Here is a 19843-nt window from a genome sequence, read left to right as displayed (position 1 = left end):
CTAAAGCTGTAACCAAGTTGTAATTTATATTGATTTTTGCTCACAACAATGACACAAAATGTTTTTCACTCTTCAGAAATGTAGCAGACAAACAGAAAACAACTCATCACACCAGCTAAAAGTAAAGTGTTGATAAAAGGGTATTCATTAGAGCATCTTTGCCTTTGTAGAGTTGTTTGATAAACACATCTTGTGGCTCCTCAACTTAAGTGAGCTTGCATCGTAAAAAGCTTTAGTTGTGCTCACTTTGATCATCCTGATGGGATGGCACTCCCTGCAGCTGTCACTAACACCAACTGTAACCGGCAGACTAACTGCTGTACCAAGTTTGTCCTCCTGTTCTCACCGTAGCTCCTCTCCTATTGGTCACGCCCTCCAGTTAGCTTGCAGGTGGCTATGTACTCATTAGCGTCAATGGCACTTTCTATAAGACCGGCACCGGAGGTGGGCTAGTAAGTGATCCCTAGGCTCCGTACGTCCTCCCTACACTGTGTTCGCTGTGCTGTCACCTATGAAAGGTATGTGCCAACGCTCCTTTTTCACTGCAAACATGTTCTTTTAGCCAGCTGTGTTTAAAGTGCAACTGTTTGACAACAGGTATTTGGCTGTGTACCAGACGCTTCCGGGTAGTGTTTTGTTGATCTACCGAAGGTATTTACAAGCACTCTACACCATAGATGATTGAACTGTATGGTCCTTTTGTAAATGCCTTCACGCACATTCACAGCAATGTTTTTAACGTAGGTCTTGACTGAAAAGACGCCGTGTACGCGCAGGTTGCACTGTCTATTGGGAGATGCGTTAAGGTAACATTGGCTGTATAGCTCAGTAAGGTTTGCCATGTAATGTGTGTGCATGTGTATGGATGTTTATATGCATGTTTACAGTAACTGGATCTACTATAATGTGTCATGTTTCGCTGTAAGTCCTTGTGATTTAATGAGCCAATAACCTTTTATTATGTTGTATGTGGGCTATGCTTGTGTGTGATTTTTATGTAGGTTTGCGTACTGGAGAGATACCAGGGGGTCCCATTTCCATTCATGTTGAGTGGTGTATTCCTAGAGGTAAAAGGAAACCCTGTTGTATTGTATTTGTATTGCTTGATATTGGTTTAGGCTGTATTTACCATAAACAATGGATTTTAACTGTGTTTGTTTACCCCTTCAGAAAGATTGCCACTGCTGCTTTGCCTCCGGTAGATTTAAGTAATTGTAGCTCTTGCCTCATTTTGTTTTCTTTATTTTGTTTTGTTTGTCCGATTGATTTGGCCTAAACATAGGCGTGGCTGTGTTCATTTATCTGCCCTTCGTCGTGGTGTGTCGGCAACAGGTGTGGTATTGGCTGCCCCAGTATTTTGCTGTGGTTATGTGTTACGGTGGTAATGCTAACATCTAGCTTTCTTGACCCAGCCAGTTATTGCCAATAGCAACCATATCTTCCCTTCTCCCCTCCAGAGAAACAGAGTGTTGCAGCTGTTCCGCGGGGCAGGTCGCTGGATCTGAGTCCTCCTCTTCGCGTACTTCACACAGTATCTGTAGTGGTAACGTGCACCTCACTATTTGCAGTGATCACTCTTTGTAGTACCTGTGCCTATGCGAGTGTGTGTGTGTGTGTGTGTCTGTGAATAGGCAACAGAATCAGCAGCACGGGTGGTGTGTCGGTCTCACTCCTCTTCCAGGACAGGTAACCTCTCCCGAACAGCTGATCAAATTAACCCTACGTGATTACATGTAATATTCCTGGTGGCAGCCACTGCCTTCCTCTTGCTGGCCTATTGGGCCTAATATGTATTGCACTCCATCCTGAGAAACAAACCCAAGACTGACTTTTTACTGAATTGCTTGTAAATAAATATTGTTTATTTTTTCATTGAAATACCACGTCTCTGTCATTACTTGCTTATCTGTGTGCGAGAGCCCTCTTGTCTAAATCAAGGTGTTGGAGGTCTAGCTAAAGTACATCTTGGTGTGAAAGGCCCCAAGTGGCGTAGTCGAGCACCCTAGAGTCAAGACTGACTTGTCATCTGACTCCCGTGGTCACAATCTGGCGTAGTCGGCAGGATTAGTATACAGAGACGTGTATTTCATTTTTTTTTTTTTTTTTTTTTTTTTTTCCTTCCCTCCTTATATGTTTATGTGTTGTGTTCTTTTTGCTATTGTTTGAGGCAATATACCGTAAAGCAGGTAATAGAGGCAAAGCAGCAGCTGGCACATCGGGGGACCTGACAACTCTACCTTGAGGTACCATATCACCGCACCCTCTTGTGGCCACCCCAGAAGTAATCTAGCCCTTCTGTTTCAGCTATGGCGGAAGAGTTACAGGAACTGAGGGAGCAAGTGCGGCAGCTTCAAGCGGACAAGGAGCGATTGCTGTATCTCCCTAGGGAAAGGAAATGTCCTGTGTTCAGGGGCAGATCAGGTGTTGGTATTGATGAATGGGTGGAAGAAGTGAATGCTTGTGTGCGTGCCAGACATTTGGGTTCACGTGACCAGGCCTATTTTATGTTTGATCGATCATTTGGATGGTGAGGCAAAGGATGAGATACGCTATAGGCCTAGGGCAGAGAGGGAAGACCCAGACCAAATTCTATCTATCCTTAAAGACCTTTATGGATGTTCAACATCTTATGTTGCCTTACAAGAGCAGTTTTTCTCCCGGAAACAACTTGATGGCGAGTCCCTACAGGAGTATTCTCATGCTCTTCTCTCTTTAATGGATAAGGTTAAACAAACTTCCCCTGAATCAGTGCCCCAATCTGACTTGCTGCTGCGTGATCAGTTTGTAGAGCATGTCATCGACTCTGATCTTCGTAGAGAATTAAAGCGGTTGGTACGTCAGACTCCAGGGCTGTCCATGTTGGAGGTGCGGGCTGCAGCCATTCGGTGGGAGCGTGAAGGTAGGCCCAGCGACTTCCCCCGAGGTAGAAGTTATTCAGTCCCTTCCCTCTGTGCTATGCAGACCTCTAGAGGTCAGTATATTCCCCCTCCCCCGGTGAACCTGGCTAGTTCAGAAATGACAGAATTGAGAGCGATGTTGCTGAAACAACAGGAACAGATTAATCTGTTAACTAGCAGTTTGACTGCTTTGCAGGGACCTGCACGCAATGTCCGGTCCAGCCGCCCTTCCCCAGTCATCTGTAGGCGGTGTCAAAAACCTGGTCACTATGCAAGGGAGTGTGACAATGAGCGAGTGGTTTCAGCACAGCCCTTAGCTCCTCAAACCCATCGTCAGTCTGACTCCGTTTCCACTTCTCAGCTGACGGAAAACTAGCTCCCTCCAATGTGCAGAGCCACACGTTGGGTGGGGGCAGTATGGGCTCTCAGGGTCGCAACCCGGCACGCCATACTGTGTCGTCTCTTGTTGGACAGTGTCCCAAGGTAGCTGTTAGGGTAGGGGGAGTAATTGTTAACTGTTTATTGGATACAGGGTCCATGGTGTCCACTATGGTGGAAAGTTTCTTTGTAGATAATTTTCAAGACCAGCTCCAGCATTGTCATTGGTTGCAGCTTCGCGCCGCAAATGGTTTAGAAATACCCTACACAGGCTATGCAGAGTTCACGGTTGAGTTGCTGGGGAGGGTAATCCCTCATCGTGGCTGGTTAGTAGTCAAAGATCCACCAGGTCAGTCTCTTTCATCTGCAGTGCCCGGTGTGCTGGGAATGAATATCATTCGAGAATGTTATGATGAACTATTTGGCCAGCATGGCCCCGCCCTGTTTGATCTCCCACCAGTGGTGCATGCTTCACCTCCATGGCAGAGAGCCCTGCAGCATTGCCACCAAGCCCAGTTCAACTTCCCTGGAACTAAAACTGGGATTGTTAAAGTTAGGGGTCGGAGGCCCATCCATATACCTGGCGGTACTGTCAAGTTGGTGCCCGCCACCTGCTCTCCCCAGTTCTGTAACGCCTCTGCCGTTCTTATTGAACCAGCTACCAATTCGTTACCTGAGGGCCTTCTTGTTTCACCTGCCCTAGTTCATGTAGAGCGAGGTACAGCTTTTATTCCTATTGTTAATGTTGGGTTTACTCGTGCTACACTTTACCCCCGTAGTTCAATAGGTGTGGTGGTCCATGTCACCGTTGAAAGCCTCCCTACAGGGATTACTGAGGTTGTTCAGGGCACTAATACTGTTACGGCCACCCTTAAGGCCCACACTGGACAGGTTAACTGTGTGACTGAGCAGATCCAGGCCATTGACTTATCCGTGCTCTCAGAGTCTGAACAAGAACACGTGAGGGCCTTCCTGCTGAAGCATGAGTCAGTTTTCTCAGCTTTTGAGGGTGATATTGGCTGTACCAACCTGCTGTCACACGACATTCCCCTGTTAGATGACAGGCCTATTAGGCAGAGGTATAGGCGTCTCCCCCCTTCTGACTATGATGCTGTGAAGGCCCACTTACGGCAGCTTTTAGACAGTCAGGTCATCCGGGAAAGTAGTAGCCCCTATGCCTCTCCTATTGTTCTGGTGAGGAAGAAGGATGGCAGCCTTCGCATGTGTGTGGATTACCGACAACTCAATCACAAGACACGGAGGGATGCCTTTCCACTTCCCCGCATTGAGGAGTCCTTAGATGCATTGTCTGGGGCACAGTGGTTTTCCACGCTAGATCTGACTAGTGGCTATAACCAGGTACCAGTAACGGAGAAAGACCGCCCAAAGACCGCCTTTTGCACGCCCTTTGGGCTATTTGAGTTCAATCGAATGCCTTTTGGGCTGTGCAATGCTCCAGGCACCTTCCAGCGCTTAATGGAGAGGATGTTTGGCGCTCAAAACTGTCAGTCACTCCTGCTGTACCTGGACGACATCATTGTTTTTTCGTCTAACATAAATGACCACCTGTCCCGCCTAGATCTGGTGTTGAGCCGACTCCAGAAAGAAGGCTTGAAGGTAAAACTGGAGAAATGCTGCTTCTTCAGGAAGGAGGTCCAGTATCTGGGCCACTTAATCTCCCGCGACGGCGTGTCTACGGATCCAGCCAAGGTGTCTGCCGTTGCCAACTGGCCTCATCCTACCAATGTCTCAGAGCTGAGGTCTTTCCTTGGATTTGCAAGTTACTATAGGCGGTTTGTTGAGGGGTTCTCAAAACTAGCGGCCCCATTACATCGTCTGGTAGCTGAGCTAGCAGGGACTAAGACGAGGAAGGGCCACGGACCACGGCTAGATGGAGCCTGGACAGACGCCTCCGAGCAGAGTTTCCAGGAGTTAAAGAGGAGGTTAGTGAATGCACCTACCCTGGCTTTTGCTAACTTTACTCTCCCCTTCATCCTTGAGGTGGATGCCAGCCATATCGGCCTTGGAGCAGTGCTCTCACAGGAGCAGGAAGGCAAAGTGCGCCCAATTGCCTACGCCAGCCGGAGTCTTAGCCCTGCCGAGAAGAACTACAGTTCCATGAAGCTGGAATTCCTGGGCATGAAATGGGCAATGACTGAGAAGTTCCGGGAGTACTTGTGGGGCCAACAGTGTACTGTCTGGACTGATAACAACCCTCTAAGCCATCTGGATACAGCCAAATTGGGCGCGACCGAGCAGCGATGGGTAGCTGAGTTGTCTGCCTACAACTACACCATTCGATACCGTTCTGGTCGATCAAATAAGAATGCAGACTCTCTGTCCAGACAGCCCCCTGCAGAAGGCCCCAACCCTGTTTCAGGGCTATTAGCGGTCGGAACTGCTCTACCTGTGGCCGTACAACAAGCTGCTCGACGAGAGGAATGTCTTCAGGTGACCCAGGCGGCCATGTCTGTCTTTCCTTCTCATACCACTGAGGATCTGCAGGCACTACAAGGGACGGACCCGACTATCAGGGCCTTCCTCCCATTCTGGCGAGTGCAGAAACCACCTAACTCTACAGCCCGGGAACGCCTACCTGGACCAACCAAGGTACTGTTCCGCCACTGGGATCGCATGGTGGAAACTGCTGGTCTGCTTTACCGCCGGATTCACCGGCCTGACGGGGGTGAGGAAGTTTATCAACTGCTGCTGCCAGGATGCCTAAAGGGTGAAGTGCTGAAGCAGCTGCACAATGATCACGGCCATCAGGGCATCGAACGCACTACCGAGTTAGTGCGGCAGAGGTGCTATTGGCCGGGAATGAGGGAAGACATCAGACGGTGGTGTCTAGACTGTGTGCGATGTACCCTCGCCAAATCCACTCACCCCAAGCCCCATGCGCCCATGGGACACTTGCTAGCGTCCCGTCCAAACCAGATCCTAGCAGTGGACTTCACCTTTCTGGAGCCCTCCAGAGATGGTAAGGAACAGGTTTTAATTATAACTGATGTGTTTTCTAAGTTCACACAGGCGGTGCCCACCCGGGACCAGAAGGCGGCGACAGTGGCTAATGTGCTGGTCCGGGAGTGGTTTTTCCGATACGGGGTCCCCGCTCGTCTGCACTCTGACCAAGGCCGCTGTTTTGAGAGTGCTGTTATTTATCAGCTGTGCAGCCTGTACGGGATCCAAAAGACCCGGACGACACCTTACCACCCGCAGGGCAACGGTCAGTGCGAGCGGTTTAACCGCACTATGCATGATCTGTTGCGCACGCTCTCGGCTGAGCAGAAGAGCCATTGGCCTGAGTATCTCCCTCAGTTGGTGTTCAGCTACAACACCACAATCCATCAGTCAACGGGTGAGTCCCCGCATTTCATAATGTTTGGTCAGGAGCCTCAACTACCTATTGATTTCCTTTTGGGCAGGGTACCAGAACCAGAAGGTGGCAGAGTGAGTGAGTGGGTGCAGGAACACCAGAGACGTCTAACCGTGGTCTTCCATGGTGCTAAGGAAAGGTTGCAGGCGGCTGCTGCACGGAGGAAGGAACGGCATGACCAAGGAGCCCAGAATGTTCCATTGGAGGTAGGACAGTTCGTCTATCTCCGAGACCACGGAGTGAGAGGGCGCACCAAGATCCAGGACGCCTGGAGCCCAACCCTACATCAAGTGGTTCGAGCCCCACCCCCTGGTGGTGTGGTATACTCCGTAGCCCCCGTGCATGACCTCAATGGGAGTCGGCAAGTACACCGGGTGATTCTAAAGCTTGCCCGCCAAAATCACCACCCAGAGCCTCCCGATGTACCCTTGGAGCCTACGACAGCAGCTGATCATGAGACTGAAGATGATCACACCGGTCAGTGGGTTGTTGTGAGGGCACCCGGAGTCCAGACACAGCCTGCCCATCTTGACCCAGTGGCCCCTCCCCCTGAAGTGTCGGATCCATCTAGCCCCCTGGTGCAAGTCGACCCGTCTGCTCCGGCTCCATTAACTCCTACAGCAGCTAGCCCTGATCACGGCGCCCTAGCTCCACGGCGGACCTCCCGGACCACTGCTGGAAGACATGGAAATCTCCATCGGCTCCCGGTATCAGTGGTGAGTAGGACAGACGGGGCTACGAACTCCCAGGTTCCTGGCTCTAGCAGTAATATGACTGCAGTTTTCAGACCCTGGTGTTACTAGGACCCTGTTTTTATTTGTTGTCCTAGATCCAGTGCTTTTTATTTTTATTTATCTGCGGGACGCTGATAAAGAATGGGGGGGTAGAATGTAACCGGCAGACTAACTGCTGTACCAAGTTTGTCCTCCTGTTCTCACCGTAGCTCCTCTCCTATTGGTCACGCCCTCCAGTTAGCTTGCAGGTGGCTATGTACTCATTAGCGTCAATGGCACTTTCTATAAGACCGGCACCGGAGGTGGGCTAGTAAGTGATCCCTAGGCTCCGTACGTCCTCCCTACACTGTGTTCGCTGTGCTGTCACCTATGAAAGGTATGTGCCAACGCTCCTTTTTCACTGCAAACATGTTCTTTTAGCCAGCTGTGTTTAAAGTGCAACTGTTTGACAACAGGTATTTGGCTGTGTACCAGACGCTTCCGGGTAGTGTTTTGTTGATCTACCGAAGGTATTTACAAGCACTCTACACCATAGATGATTGAACTGTATGGTCCTTTTGTAAATGCCTTCACGCACATTCACAGCAATGTTTTTAACGTAGGTCTTGACTGAAAAGACGCCGTGTACGCGCAGGTTGCACTGTCTATTGGGAGATGCGTTAAGGTAACATTGGCTGTATAGCTCAGTAAGGTTTGCCATGTAATGTGTGTGCATGTGTATGGATGTTTATATGCATGTTTACAGTAACTGGATCTACTATAATGTGTCATGTTTCGCTGTAAGTCCTTGTGATTTAATGAGCCAATAACCTTTTATTATGTTGTATGTGGGCTATGCTTGTGTGTGATTTTTATGTAGGTTTGCGTACTGGAGAGATACCAGGGGGTCCCATTTCCATTCATGTTGAGTGGTGTATTCCTAGAGGTAAAAGGAAACCCTGTTGTATTGTATTTGTATTGCTTGATATTGGTTTAGGCTGTATTTACCATAAACAATGGATTTTAACTGTGTTTGTTTACCCCTTCAGAAAGATTGCCACTGCTGCTTTGCCTCCGGTAGATTTAAGTAATTGTAGCTCTTGCCTCATTTTGTTTTCTTTATTTTGTTTTGTTTGTCCGATTGATTTGGCCTAAACATAGGCGTGGCTGTGTTCATTTATCTGCCCTTCGTCGTGGTGTGTCGGCAACAGGTGTGGTATTGGCTGCCCCAGTATTTTGCTGTGGTTATGTGTTACGGTGGTAATGCTAACATCTAGCTTTCTTGACCCAGCCAGTTATTGCCAATAGCAACCATATCTTCCCTTCTCCCCTCCAGAGAAACAGAGTGTTGCAGCTGTTCCGCGGGGCAGGTCGCTGGATCTGAGTCCTCCTCTTCGCGTACTTCACACAGTATCTGTAGTGGTAACGTGCACCTCACTATTTGCAGTGATCACTCTTTGTAGTACCTGTGCCTATGCGAGTGTGTGTGTGTGTGTGTGTCTGTGAATAGGCAACAGAATCAGCAGCACGGGTGGTGTGTCGGTCTCACTCCTCTTCCAGGACAGGTAACCTCTCCCGAACAGCTGATCAAATTAACCCTACGTGATTACATGTAATATTCCTGGTGGCAGCCACTGCCTTCCTCTTGCTGGCCTATTGGGCCTAATATGTATTGCACTCCATCCTGAGAAACAAACCCAAGACTGACTTTTTACTGAATTGCTTGTAAATAAATATTGTTTATTTTTTCATTGAAATACCACGTCTCTGTCATTACTTGCTTATCTGTGTGCGAGAGCCCTCTTGTCTAAATCAAGGTGTTGGAGGTCTAGCTAAAGTACATCTTGGTGTGAAAGGCCCCAAGTGGCGTAGTCGAGCACCCTAGAGTCAAGACTGACTTGTCATCTGACTCCCGTGGTCACACAACTTTCACAAAAAAGGAAGGTAATTAATTGTTTTCCCCCTTTCTCAATAATGTGTTTAAAATGGGACCATTAGTTCTGTAGGATAAGGGTAGGGCTGTGTAATGAGCCTGTAGAGAGAACAGAACCGGCGAATTAGTCATACTGGTCAAAACTGCACAAAAAGCAACTGGTTATTTTTTAATGCATTTACAGTTAAAATGTTTCAGTATTGCTTCCTCCATCCAATGGATTTCCAAAAAAATATTTTTGGTGTGCATGTTTCAAGTGAATGCTTTAGCATTAGCGTTTTTAGAATGCTAGGTTCATCAACAGCTGCTGCTCTTTGCCAACAGAAAAAGGGGGTAAAATTACAACAGGGCCCCTTGCTGTTTATGATTTGGGTGGCAGATGGAGACCCTTGGTATTCACTGATCTCAATGGGAGATGAGTCATTATTGTGACTGCCACTGCGCTGGCATCTGAGCCCACTGCACTGTGTGAGCTGTTGACATGCTTGATGATAATCACATGGTCATTGACTCTGGCAGCCAGCGGAATCAATAGAGCTGACATGTGGGTGACTTTGAGGAGAATCATAATCCTGCATCTGCCTTGATGCTTTCCATTTTCAACATCAAATGGGAGCTGAAACCCCGGAATTGCATCCTAAAAGCTTCGGTGACATATAGTGTTTTTTTTTTTTTACATTCTGTTTTCATTTGGGATTTTCAAATAATTTGTAAACAACAAAAAACAAAACAATCTTTCTTCTTTCGTCTGTACGTTTTCTTTCTACACGTCTGTGCCTAGAATCAGAATCTCCAGAATAGATTGCGGTCATTCCACCACTAACAACACAGCACTTTGGTTACTGGCTTCCAACTTAAACATTAACAAGAGAGTAGGATGGTTCAAGCTGTCTGTCACATCCTCACAGCTATCACTGACATAGAAAACTGGGAGAAAATAATGACTGGTGCACTCTTGGGCTCTGTGATCACAAACATGTTTTAGAATGGTGTGTGGCTACGCTCAACCACAAGATACTTCCAGTAAGAGCCCCAATTATTCTGTGGAAAACTCGGGGGCTGGGAGGAGTCCCACAGTGGCTTTGTTGACATATACTATTATATATTGTTGATCTATTCACCAAGTGGAGTTGTATGTATGCATATCACATTTGTGTGCACACGAGCCACACTCAGTCAGGTGATATAAATAATTATACATCATGAAGTACAGTGGTGTTGGTAATTTTCTTGTACCAAAGTTAGCCGGAAACTCAGTCAAGATGAAGGTCAATCAAGAAACAGGTTTATTCTTGTCAATGAGGCGCGTCAAGGGAGAATACAGCTTTCAGCTCGGAAGCTTCGACTACAAATTCTAAAGACTACAGGAAGAGGCTGGCCTTTTATGCTCAATTTGCAAGGGTGTGGTTCACGTGGTGGTCATAGGTGCAACGTCCTCTGATTGGCTTTCCCTTCCCGCCGTTTCCGTCAGCCACACCCAGACACACCTACACACACCTACACACACCCAATTACTTATTAACACACAAGACAGGCTCCTCAGGTAGAAATGTTATACAGGATGTTTTAAACATTCTTACACTTAATTCATTGGACTCCTTGTACTGAGACTATAAAAACGATACCAAACATGAATACATTTACAGTTAATAACACAAACATATGATTAAGCTACGGTTTAACCCAGGGTCTTTGTCTACTAAAAACGGAACAAAGGAGATTGGGGAACAGATAGCAGACAGCAAAAGGTACCCAGCCAGGGAAGCTTTTCACACCTACATCTGCATTGAATAGATCAAAGGGAAAATGGATAGAATACGCTCTCCATGTAAATGGGGCTAAGCCTCCAGCTCGTCTGGGGCAAGAAATTATCATACAGAAATATTCCCTTCAGTGGCCTGTTGAATATGGCTGTGTATTGTCAAGAATATGGCAATATGTTGTCGAACACAGGGGTTACAATTCAATATACTGTAAACTGTCATAGCTAAAGCAGTCTGAAGGAGAGCAACACGCCAACGTCGAAATGTCACGCTTATTAAATTATCAATGTTGTCGACTCTGTACCTAACTAATAGTTTTTCAGAATGTGTGTGTCCTCCCTTCAGTTTTATTAATGGTCATGCCTGCCTGAAATATTTGTTCGCAAATCTAATTAAAAATCAGTAGATTTTTCAGAATTGATACATGGACAGATCTATTAAAATATAATATCACAGTGCTGATAAATCTGTTCTGTACTCAAGTTCTTTCTCATATGCACTACACATTTCCACCCACAGAGACAGGTGCACAGTATGTAGAATATGCATCCGGACAGGATGTATTTTTGTGTTTATACTATCCTCGTATTATTTTCTTTTTAATTTGCCATTCTTTTTGTGTCTGGCACTTTCCAGTGGTGCATCCTGTCCTTGTTGATATTGATACATAAAGACTTAGTGAGCAGATTCAGTAGTTGCACTATGTATACGTTACTACCATCACGTCTTCGTGCTATACAATAATAATAATTATTATCAATATTATTATTATTATTTTTCATCATTCTTGTATGTGTCTAACTTTGAGGTCAACATCTTGTGGACAGGATATATTTGTTATGTGAAAGTGACTGCATATAATGGTATCCTGAGGTCAATATATTTTCCCATTTACATCTTGGTATCATAACATATTTGTGTATCCGCATAATACACTGGAGCATATAAAATATAACTCTAGCCCTACCCAAAAACGGTATAAAACAGTATTATTTTGTTTGCACATGCTCTGTCTAAGGGCCCATACGTATTAGACTACACTGTCTGAGTGTTAAAGAGCAGATGCAAACACTTTGTCAGTCCACAGGAAATGCACACTGTGCCATGCCATATTATGTGGAAGTTTTCTCTTCATCAGGGAAACAGAACTCATCACTACCAATCACTGCCCTCTTACATTCATTTGTGGCGCCCACAACGAATGTGCGTCCCATACAACTTCGGAGGTTAGCTTTGAACTAACATGGTACAATGCATTGTTCGACAAACCAACATCTAACTAACAGATGTTGGACTAACATAGTATGTAGGTTTGAACCAAGATAGTTCCTGAACCTCAAAAGTTCAAACTATTGTGGTTTTATGTTTGGTAGCATTACTGACACACCTGCAAATCACAGAGACTTGGGATGGGCTACCTCTGTGTCATCCGTGAATCATCTTTGTTATTATTCCTAGGTCATCAGGTTTGTTCATTTGTTCATATAACTCACAAATGAAAGACTGCTTTGAAGTAGCCTAACTTTTACCCCATACAGGTCATTTCAAGATGTAGATGAAACCGTTGTCTATTCTGTTGTTGTTTAGCCTATATTTACTCATATTTGCTGTTAGCTCTGTGGCTCAGTGGGTCAAGGTTCATGATGTCTCCTCCGCCTCTTTGAAGGTGGCATGGTAGTAGCCTGCTCAACAGGTTCAAATTCACTATTATCCATAATAAGTATATTTAATGTGTAGGGAACATTATTCCCCCACTAGGTTATAACAAATTGAGCAAAAGTGTGCATCTTGTCTGCAGGTGTGTGACTTCACCTTGTATGCACATTGCTGCAAGTCGTCTTTTTAATACTGTATTATCTGCTTAGGGCAATGTGTTGCTTAAGGCAATGTTACTCAAACAAGTGACATCAGTGACATCTTAGACATCCCTTAGATCCCAGAACCATGCTTCAACCACGGTTAGCTGTAGTTTGAACTACAGTGATGGCAAACGTTTAGAAACAATAGGGTCGGTCAGTATAATTCCACCATTTAAAGCAACACCAAAGAACTTTCCCTCTGTCGCATGCACACTATGTTTATCCAGCACCGGCTTTGCAAATAACGATGTCCACAGACAAGGTAGAATATTTTGCATGACTTATAAAAGTACGATGTATTGCGACATCAGATGGAAGTCAAATTTGTAGTTTCTTATGTCTCATTCCATCGAACTACAGATCCGCTACCCGATCTGGCTAACTTACATAGTGCGGTTATAGCCGATAGAGGGCCGCGAAGCGAATGCAGAATTGCCGTTCACCCTGTTACGAGTTGATGAACCACTGAAACGATTTTGGAAACATTATTTTAAGGTACAAAAAACTCTTTGGTGTTGCTTTAACTAGCAAAAGTGAATTTGGACAAACCCTAACTGCACATGCACCATGCACTTCAGACAATACACAGTGTGATAAAACAGGGCCCCATCATCGGAAATCACATCACTAGGCTGCACAGTCAAGTGTCAAAAAGAAATGAATAAGGAGAAAGTTTTGAGATGATGGGTGTGATGTAGATAAGCAGTAAGACAGCAGTATACTCCCATCGCTCATTCAATCCATTTCTATCTTTTTCTCCAGCCCATATTTCAACACTATAGTCTCCAATGTTCAAGAAAGTTTAAATAATGATGGAGAATCGCTCAGATGGAACCTTCTACCAGGGGCAAGCCTGATTTGAGCAAATGTTCACAGTTTCAGACAATAAAGGTCTTGTGCTATCATTGTCCATGTGTGTTGATGCTCTAACAGATGTCTCTTATATCTGCTCTGTAATATCCTTTAAATGATGCTGACACATCATCTGACTGATGAGGTTATGTTGAAGCAATGTAAAAAACATTGCTGTCGCAATCAAAATTATTTCAAGATGGCCTCGAGAATATACATTACAAGTACCCAAAAGTGCAGGTTTTCCATTTGTAAAATTAAGTAAAATTAGTGTTATTGTTGATAACATGGACTCAACATACCATTTACTCACTAATAGTTATCAGGAAAAACATGCTGTTTTGGGTGGATAATTTAAACTTCTGTAAAGAGCTACATCAACCTTATAATCCATTTCACATCGCTGACTACTCTAAATGTCAAATATGTTTACTCGCATTTCAGTGGTAGGTTCAAACAATGTGAAATTGTCATTTTTGACTTTTGGTTGAATGCCATACATTTCATACTGTATGAACACACCTTTATTATGTAGTCACATGCAGAATATTATTTTGTTTGAAAAAAACAAAATTATTACCTTTCAAGCACTTGGATTGAACCCAGTGGATTTAATTATTATTATGTAATGCAGTGCAGTTGGTACACTGATGCTTTAATAATGCAAACTATTGAAACATGGTCCTTCTCCGAGCATCTCTACCTGTGCTCTGGCCACCTGTGCTATGGTATTTAGCGGGCCTCAGAGCATGTCTACCTGTGCTCTGGCCACCTGTGCTATGGTATTTAGCGGGCCTCAGAGCATGTCTACCTGTGCTCTGGCCACCTGTGCTATGGTATTTAGCGGGCCTCAGAGCATCTCTACCTGTGCTCTGGTCACCTGTGCTATGGTATTTAGCGGGCCTCAGAGCATGTCTACCTGTGCTCTGGCCACCTGTGCTATGGTATTTAGCGGGCCTCAGAGCATGTCTACCTGTGCTCTGGCCACCTGTGGTATGGTATTTAGCGGGCCTCAGAGCATGTCTACCTGTGCTCTGGCCACCTGTGGTATGGTATTTAGCGGGCCTTAGAGCATGTCTACCTGTGCTCTGGCCACCTGTGCTATGGTATTTAGCGGGCCTCAGAGGAGGAGGTGGAACTTTGCCCCTTGAGAGTAAATCCCTCATTACTCAGCCAGCTGGTGACAAGAGCACAGGGACATGGTGTGATCCCAAATGTACAGCAGTGTGAGATCTGCTACCTCTCCCTGCCTGAGAGAGAGAGAGAGAGAGAGAGAGAGAGAGAGAGAGAGAAAGAGGGAAAGAGAGAGAGAGGGAGAGCAGCAATTATAATAGGAACAAGACAGGACCATGGCCCATACAGAATTAATGAGAAAGTCTTGAACTGTCATTGAGACCTCCACCTAATAAGCATAATAATACTGATGGTTATATAAATAGAGGTCAAGTGGATATCAACTCTGTCACTGCCTTTCACCTTGTCTTTTGCCTCCTTTATAGTTACTAATGCTAATTATTGGGAAGTCAACTGACCAGGTGAAAAATCCTTTGAACTTGGTGACTTATTGGTAAGCAGAAGTAAGGGTGCCTGACTGGGGAGCACACACAAGACCAGTAGAGATACTGTATGTGGTTTTGTAGCAAAATCAGCCAAAACACTTCTATTGGATTTTGGTTTTGGAGTACGGTCACTAAAAGGAGCTGTAAAAGAGTTATCTGAGACTGCTGAAGAGGCGAGCCCATGCTATGACTGAGGCACACAGACTACTTTTGGTCATGTTGCAACCTGAATTGACTCAGAGATCAGTGAAATATTGTTGCTGTGTTTGTTGAGTGCTGGTGCCCACATCAAGAGGCTTGGATTTCGGTTGGCTGTGTTTCTGATTGGATCCTAAATGGCCACAACAACGAAAGGATTGACTGAAGAATTTGTGGTATTTGTTGGTGCCTGCATCAAAGGCTAGCATGTTGTTTGGTTATGTTGCTGGTTGGATCATAAACGGCCTCAGCAACCAAATGACCAAATAATTTGTTGGTGGAGAACCCATTATGACTGTGGAGGTGGGTGGGTCTGGGGTGCCAGACACTACTAATGGAGCCATCTGGTGGTGTCGTGGGCCTAATTCAACGAAACACCAATGAAGGAAGATGCCTACTTGATAACCCTGAGAAATATTGAAGGCTGCTCTGTTGGTGATCCTGTTTTTTTTGCAAGATTGCTTTGTTGGTGACTTTCTTTTTGTTGCTTTAGTTCTTTGATTGGCCATTCAGGCAGCTGACAGTGCATGTGGTACCGTGAAGGACTGTTGATGTTACGGATCCTGGGTACAACATGCAGCGTGTTTGCGACTGCCGCCATCCAACTGTGCATTGTAGGAAATATCCCTCCTGGGTGTTTCTGAAATCAAGGTCTGAATATTCAGTTAGAAAATAGTAGAACCACAAGAAATACATACTAAGTATTCAATAAAGCAAACTTCACCATTTCCACATATTCATGGAAATTACTCAGCAAAACATGGCATTAGCTCACTATTTGTACACAGTCACACGGTTTTCCTCTACATGGCTCATTATCCTTACAGGAACTACACTGTATATCCACTAAACTTAGCAACTTTGCAACCAGCCTCCACCACCAATCTTATATCTATTTTCCTGACTGTTGTATTAATTATGAATTGCTTCTGATTCTCTTTTCTCTCTCTTCCCTCTTGTCCATCCTCTATACCCAACTGGCTCCAAGTAGATATCCCCTTGTGGGTTCTTCTCAAGCTTTCTTCCAGTTCTTATAGAGTTTTTTTCCTTGCTACTGCCACCTAATTGCTTGCGTTAATAACATTAATAGTTAAAATAGAAAAGGAAGTGCATTGTGTGGTGATTTTGCTAATATTATTACACCTTAGCTAGATTCAAGATTAATTTATTGTTTCTCATGCAGCTATAAATAATGAAAACTAAGTGGAATTATGCAGGTGTGTTGTGCTGTGTGTTGTGCTGATGGTGTAGCAGCTTTGACTGAATAAAGATAGTATGTGTCTGTCAAAATGTGTGTGTGTGTGTGGGGGGGGGGCGAAGTGTATGTGTGTGTGTGATCACAGACAGAGACATGACAGGCCCTTATTGTCCATTGTTCATCAGTCTGGTTGCCTGATGGAGAAAAGTGTTACTGAGCCTGCAGGTGCGGGCCTTGAGACTGCTTGCTAGATGGCAGCAGCTGAAACAGGGTGGCCAGGGTGCCTGGGCTCTTTAATTATTCTGTGGGCTTTACTGCATCATCTGGTGTACAAGTCCTAGATGGAGGGGAGCTCACAGCCGCTGATGCCCTAGGCATCGTGCCAAACATTTCCAGACGTCTAAGGTGGAAGACGAGTTGTTATGCTTACTCTCCCACATGGTTGGTCCTCTGTGATGGAACAGAGGACTTTTATTGGTTGACTCTCTCAACAGCTCTACAGCCGTTGACAGTGATAGGGTCCAGCTTCACTTCTTTTCCCCTATAGTTCACAATCAGCTCTTTGGTCATAGTGATGTTGAGAGTGAGGTTGTTTTAATGGGACCATTGTGACAACTCGCTGATCTCTGTCATTGTTGTTGGTAATCAGGCCAGTCACTGCAGTGTCATCTGCAAACCTGATAATCATGTTGGCATGAGTGTGCAGAGAGTAAGGTGTAAAGAGTAAGTATTGTACATGCCTCTCAAAGCGCTCACCATGGGAGTCAGTGCCACTGGATGCCATTTAAGGATGTTGCTTTCCTTTTCCTCAGCTAGTTCTGTTGATGTAAATTCTGTCAATTTTAGAATGTCTCTAAACCATAGTTTTGAATGTCATCAACTAACTCTTTCTTAAGATGACACAACCTGCAACCAGAAATAAAGTTCTGAGTGCCACTTTTACTAATGATAGCAATGAAATCAAGACACTTTCCACAACTACATTAATATTATTTTGTGTGTGTGTGTGTGTGTGTGTGTGTGTGTGTGTGTGTGTGTGTGTGTGTGTGTGTCTGTGTCTGTGTGAGTGTGTGTGTGTGTGTGTTTACGCACGTGTGTGAGAGAGACTGCCTTACATGATGAAGATGCAGGCCTGGTGTTTTACCCCTGGGCCTCTCATGGCCCTGCTAATGGCGCGTTTGCTATCATTGACATCAGGGAGCGGAATTGAAATCCACCACCATTAGTGGGGCCCAGGATCAATGCAGGAGCAGTGAACCCAGTGAGACAAATGGCCCCCAGATGAGAGCCCTAGAGGGAGAGAGACGAGGCGAGGGGGTCACTGGGCAGGCAGCCAGCTGCTCTGACCTCGGCACTCTCCATCTTAAGCAGCAGGGAACGGGAATGGTAATCCTGCCGGTGACAGTTTGCTGGCTTCTCTGCTCAGCGGTGGCAATGGAGGTTGGGGGGGCAGTTGTGTGGTTACTGGGATGTGTAATCTGGAGCCTGCCTTGAAGTGCTTGGGTTAAAACTTAACTGAGGGTTGGGAGAAAAGATGTCTCTTAGGAAGCACTGAAGAGCCTTTGAGGCATTAGAGTTGCTTATGAAGATACAGAAATGTTACGTTATTAAAGCTCTTTGTCATTCTTCCATTCAGCATTGAATGTGGTTTGAAGTGGTGCCAAGAAAATAACCTGCTTCCGTCATGTTCAAAATTATGTAGGTCATTTAAAAATGTTTTCCAGTAACTGCTTCAGAAAATAATTACATACAATTACAATAATTGTCCATTCAACCAGAAAATGTTTTTTAGGGTAACCATAACACTATTTCCATGAAACCTCTAAAAACTATAGACAACAGATCTTCGGTGTTAAGCCCCCAATAAGTCTGTTCCACATTCTGCTTTAACATCCCCCTAACATACACACCAACAGCTGTGCAATGGAGATGGAGAATGAAAGAGAAGGTTCATGACATTCCCACCAGTTGATCATTTTCACATACTAGAGCACAAACAAGCTGCTGTGAGAAATGTGCCTCAGCACATTAATCATGGACAGCACAGCAACTAAAGAGAAGGAGGCATGATCAATCTCACCACGAGGTGATATGGAATAAAACATGAGCACAGGGCCGCGGAGACCTTTTGTTTGCATGTACCACCCCTGCACAAGTGACTAATCTACTCCCCGAGCAGAAAATGAGCCCGCAACCAGGAAGATATGCATATGATTTCTTTAATCACTAAATAATTAGATCATGTGGGCTATGCCTCTGTGGCTCGTGGTCACAGATCATAAGAAAGCGCATGGCAGTTTGGAATGTTGCATGTGTTGCATGGGCTGTGGATTTACCAATACTGTGTGTCTTTTCTGTTCTAGCCCTCACCCACAGCACAATGGCGCTCACAGGGTATGGAGTTGACTGCGACAAGTACTTTGGTGATTTACATAGAACATTTGAGGTTGTGAGTGTAAACGTCTGTCAAAAAGTTGAAATGATCATGTGTTGATTTTGGAATTATTTAAAAGTAGGAAATATTCTCAAAAAAATTAAATAAGCACAATACAAGGGCAGCCGTGGCCTACTGGTTAGCACCGGTTGCCAGTTCGAACCCCGACCAGTAGGCACAGCTGAAGTACCCTTGAGCAAGGCACCTAACCCCTCACTGCTCCCCGAGCGCCGCTGTTGATGCAGGCAGCTCACTGCGCCGGGATTAGTTTGTGCTTCACCACACTGTGAGCTGTGTCTGTTTCACTAATTCACGGATTGGGATAAATGCAGAGACCAAATTTCCCTCACGGGATTGTAACCCAGATGATAAATACATTAAGGAAATAAATAAATAAATAGTTACAGATCATAATTTTTATAAAGTTCATAAGAATTAAATCGTCATTGATAAAAACATCATTTTGATGAAAAGATACTTTTACTGTCTTAAAGATGAACTGAACTGGAATTTGAAGTAAAGGTGATATAACAGATGTATTTTAGTTCTTCTCATTGGTACAATGATTAAAATGGCTGAATTTATTAAAAGGGATAAAATTGTACGTTGAAAGTGGTGTTGTTGTTACACGGGCGCCGCCATGTTGGATTTCAACAATCGGCTACGTCACTGGCATGGTAAGC

General features: G+C 45.1%; 1 long non-coding RNA gene across 3 annotated transcripts; it reads left to right on the top strand.

The window, feature by feature from the left end:
• Positions 1-304: 304 nt before the first annotated feature.
• LOC143138173 (uncharacterized) lies at positions 305-8975 on the top strand. Of its 3 annotated transcripts, none has more exons than XR_012990152.1 (4): positions 305-518; positions 598-651; positions 745-1686; positions 8701-8975. It is a non-coding gene; the product is annotated as an uncharacterized LOC143138173 (long non-coding RNA). The 3 variants fall into 3 exon arrangements; XR_012990153.1 differs by lacking the exon at positions 8701-8975 and having other exon boundaries at positions 745-806; positions 1002-1732; XR_012990151.1 differs by lacking the exon at positions 8701-8975 and having other exon boundaries at positions 745-1732.
• Positions 8976-19843: the final 10868 nt, after the last annotated feature.

This window comes from Alosa pseudoharengus, unplaced genomic scaffold (assembly GCF_046254945.1).
Source record: "Alosa pseudoharengus isolate Yale_2024_CS ecotype anadromous, Long Island Sound unplaced genomic scaffold, YU_APseudo_1.1 YU_APseudo_1.1_scf_21, whole genome shotgun sequence".
NCBI classification, from domain to species: domain Eukaryota; kingdom Metazoa; phylum Chordata; class Actinopteri; order Clupeiformes; family Clupeidae; genus Alosa; species Alosa pseudoharengus.
This window is presented reverse-complemented; position numbering and strand designations above follow the sequence as displayed.